The sequence below is a fragment of the Octopus bimaculoides genome, chromosome 18, assembly GCF_001194135.2.
Source record: "Octopus bimaculoides isolate UCB-OBI-ISO-001 chromosome 18, ASM119413v2, whole genome shotgun sequence".
Classification (NCBI taxonomy): Eukaryota; Metazoa; Mollusca; class Cephalopoda; order Octopoda; family Octopodidae; genus Octopus; species Octopus bimaculoides.
This window is the reverse complement of record NC_068998.1, coordinates 45,269,578-45,273,801: the sequence shown is the minus strand read 5'-3', so window position 1 is coordinate 45,273,801 and position 4,224 is coordinate 45,269,578. Positions and strand designations below refer to the sequence as shown.

Here is a 4,224-nt window from a genome sequence, read left to right as displayed (position 1 = left end):
AGGAGGAGGAGGGTGAAATTAAAAAGTAGGAGGCAGATGATTTATGAGGGTGATTATAATTTTCAGAACTTTGACTGCCGCAGACAATGAAAAAACAGACACACACTCCATGACCTTTATAAGATAGCAAATAATTAACATTATAATTAATTTTCAATAACTTTTAATAATTTTTCTCTTCTTTTTCTACAATTAACCCAAAGGTTATCAAATGAAGAGATACTCGTACATGTTACACACGAATATTAACAAAACAAACAAATACATAATTTTTCTTTTTTTTAATTAACAAGCCTGTTATGAGGTAGATCACTCACATGGCAGTCGTTTTTTTTCTAGATATGCCACTAAAATGAATCTGTCAGCTTACTATCACATAGTGGTTAGAAAACAAACTGTATACATGGTGCATGTGATACAAATATGCACACAGAAAGAAAAACTGAAATTAGTAGAAATGTAGTAAATAAACACAAAACAAGCTTGAAGAAAATAAATGGGAAGAGACAAGTGAAAGTGCTTTATTTTCTTATGTAATGGTTTATTCTGATATTCTAAAAATGAATTTAATTAAATGGAATCAATAATTGGGGCATGCTGATATAATTTGGCTAAAATTCACTTTAGTACAAATACTCAGAATCGAAAGATCCTCAGAATAAATATCAGAATGCATATCGTTTGGGTTGTAACGAAAATTAACTCTAACATTTAACCTGGCCATATCCATATTCTATGTGTTTTACGATCAAAGAATTCAGATGTGGCCCGTCACACCTACTCTACAATGTCATTCTAAAAATGAAGAATCACATCGTTTAAATCTTGAAGCTACAAGACAAGGTATGATTAATTCAAAATAGAGTAGTCTGAATTCTAAAGGGTTTTTTATTCTTTTACTTGTTTCAGTCATTTGACTGCAGCCATGCTGGAGCACCACCTTTAGTTGAACAAACTGATCCCAGGACTTATTCTTTGTAAGTCCAGTACTTATTCTATTGGTCACTTTTGCTGAACCACTAAGTTACGGGGATGTAAACACACCAACATACATTGTCAAGCAATGGTGGGGGAACAAACACAGACACATAAACATATTTTGGTTATATATCATTTCATCCATGCAAGGATTAGAGAAATGTATTACTGAGACATTGTCTTACAGCCAGATGCCTTTCCTACTGCTAATCCTTACCGTTTTTCAAATAAGGGAAGGAACATCTTATTCCACACAACAGCAATGATACAAAGCCAGTAGACAACACAGTGCCAGAAGAAATGGTAGAAACGTGTCAGTAGCTGACTGATTTTCAAAGAAGAGAAAGCACGCGCACACACACACACATTTAATGAGCTTCATTTGGTTCAAATGTGCAAATTCTCGTAAACTTGCTCATGGAGCCACAGTGGGACCAAACCTAACACCATGTGGTTCTGAAATGAACTTCTTAACTACTCAGTAATGCTTGCAACTTACATATAAAAACATATATATATATATACACACACACAAACACACACACACACACACACACACACACACACACACATATATATGGAATGTGTAATAGATTTTATTGGGTATAACACATGTTTCGACCCGTTCTGGGTCTCTTCAGGTGCTTCAATAAAAAGTTTCACTAGAGATTTCCTGAGTCAGCTTACATACTGCTATATGTTCATCAAATTCGAGAATGATTAAAAACAGAGAAAAATTATTGAAATGCAAAAAATTCAAATATGAACGTGAAAATTATACATTCTAGTTTAGAGAAAATGATGTAATGAGCCGACTCAGGAAAACTCTAGTGAGACGTTTATTGCTGTACCCGAAGAGACCCAGAACGGGTCAAAACGTGTTGTACCCAATAACGTCTGTTACCCCAACTGCCACTACGAAGTTCCTGCAATAAATCTACGGATAACAACAGGTAATCAAAACTGTGCTGGTGCTTTACTCATCATCTATATATATACATTTTGTATAATTTCTCCATTATATATATGTATATATATATATATATATATACACACATATATATACCTGGTCTATTAGATAGATGGTAAAAACAGGAAGCCTGTTGCCTGTCATATGCTTTCTCTCTCCCCATCTCTTTCAGTAAATCTATCTATCTATTTACACACACACACACACATATATATATATGTATATACAAATGTGCATGTATGTGTGTGTGTGTGTGTGTGTGTGTGTGTGTGTGTGTGTGTGTGTGCATACTTGCAAACACAAATGTGCATAAAAATAGGTATCCTGTGTTTGTATCTGAACAGAACAGTGATAATATTGGTGTTCCTTATTGATATACTGGCTGATTGCCATCTACTTCCAAATACTCTGGAATAAAAATCCCTTACTTGAAAGACAGCTAAGGGTTAATTACTGAAAGAGTAGGATTATTAGGCAAAATTCTGGACAAAATTCTGCTTAAAAACAAACTTCTCCCCATCTAACCTATACCAGCATTGAAAGATAGGTGTCATGTGAATAAATATAACCATTAACAAAGACGCATACAAACGTATATACATACATATGCACACACATACACTAATGCATGCATGCACATACATACATGTATGTATATTTGGATGTATATGTAGGCAGGTGAACACATGAAAGAATGTTGTTCTTCACACACTGAGTTGCAGATGTAAGTATATATATATCGTGGCACTCCATCGGTTACTACGATGAGGGTTCCAGTTGATCCGATCAACGGAACAGCCTGCTCATGAAATGAACGTGCAAGTGGCTGAGCACTCCACAGACATGTGTATCCTTAACGTAGTTCTCAGGGGATATTCAGCATGACACAGTGTGACAAGGCTGGCCCTTCGAAATACAGGTACAACAGAAACAGGAAGAAAGAGTGAGAGAAAGTTGTGGCGAAAGAATACAGTAGGGTTCGCCACCATCCCCTGCCAGAGCCTCGTGGAGCTTTAGGTGTTTTCGCTCAATAAACACTCACAACGCTCGGTCTGGGAATCGAAACTGTGACCCTATGACCGCAAGTCCGCTGCCCTAACCACTGGGCTACTGTGCCTTCACATATACATGTATGTATGTGTATGCACACACAAGCAGGCTTGTCTCCCACTAGCTATACAATAAACCAGAAACTTATGAAAGATATTGTTCAGAATTTGGATTACTGAGGTGCTAATGTATTCCTTTCAGTTTTGCTGAAAGAATACTTTGAATTATGTTTGTCATTAGCTTGATAGTGGGGCAAAAGATTTGTTTTGGATTGATATAGTAACTGTTGTGACAATTTGGAGGACCAATGAAATACAAAAGCAAGTCAGTCCACCTCACATCTAAATATAAATATATATATATATATATAATTATGATAATAATATTAAGGATAAAATCCAAATTTACAGGTAAAAACTGTGGTTCTTTTCTCTAAATTATATATTTATTTATATATATATATATATATTGATGTAATTGATCACACTATAAGATGTTATACATCACTGGCCACAGTGTGCTTCTGTATTGTTTTAGCTTTTGAATAATCTTTTCTACTCTAGGCACAAAGCCTGAAATTTTGAGGGAAGGGGCCAGTCAATTAGATTGACACCAGTATGCAACTGGTAGTTAATTTATCGACCCCGAAATGATGCAAGGCAAAGTTGACTTCGGCGGAATTTGAACTCAGAACGTAAAGACAGACGAACTACCACTAAGCATTTCACCTGGTGTATTAATGTTTCTGCCAGCTTTTGAATAATGCCACCCCACTGACAAAGTGAGCAGGCCCAATTTTCCCCCTGATCAGAAGTCTAGCCTGTTGCACAATTACTTATTTACAGATGAGTATGTGTTTGTGTATTCATAAATATGAATATATGCATGTGTATGCATCTCTCTCTCTCTCTCTCTCTGTATATATATATATATATATATATAAAAGGATATTACTGTTAATAGTTTACAATAACATCAGTGGCTAGCATGTGTAAAAGAACCATAAAGGTAAAATTATTAATAAATGAAGTGTACTACTTGTAGCACCAGCATGCTAAAGATAGTACCCTTCATTATTAATGTATATATATATGTATGTATATATATATATATATGTATGTATGTATACATGTGTGTGCATGTATATGTGTGTGAGTGTGTGTATTTATATATATGTATATATAAATATGTATATATATATGTGTGTGTGTATAAATATATGTGTA

General features: G+C 34.8%; 1 protein-coding gene and 1 long non-coding RNA gene across 9 annotated transcripts in view; one reads left to right on the top strand and one right to left on the bottom strand.

Moving 5' to 3' along the window:
• The window catches only part of LOC106874003 (Kv channel-interacting protein 4), a 479,441-nt gene that overhangs the window by 207,325 nt on the left and 267,892 nt on the right, over window positions 1–4,224 (bottom strand). The gene's annotated exons all lie outside the window — the stretch shown is intronic.
• LOC106874005 (uncharacterized) overlaps window positions 1–4,224 on the top strand; it is a 38,371-nt gene that overhangs the window by 25,993 nt on the left and 8,154 nt on the right. The window lies entirely within an intron of this gene.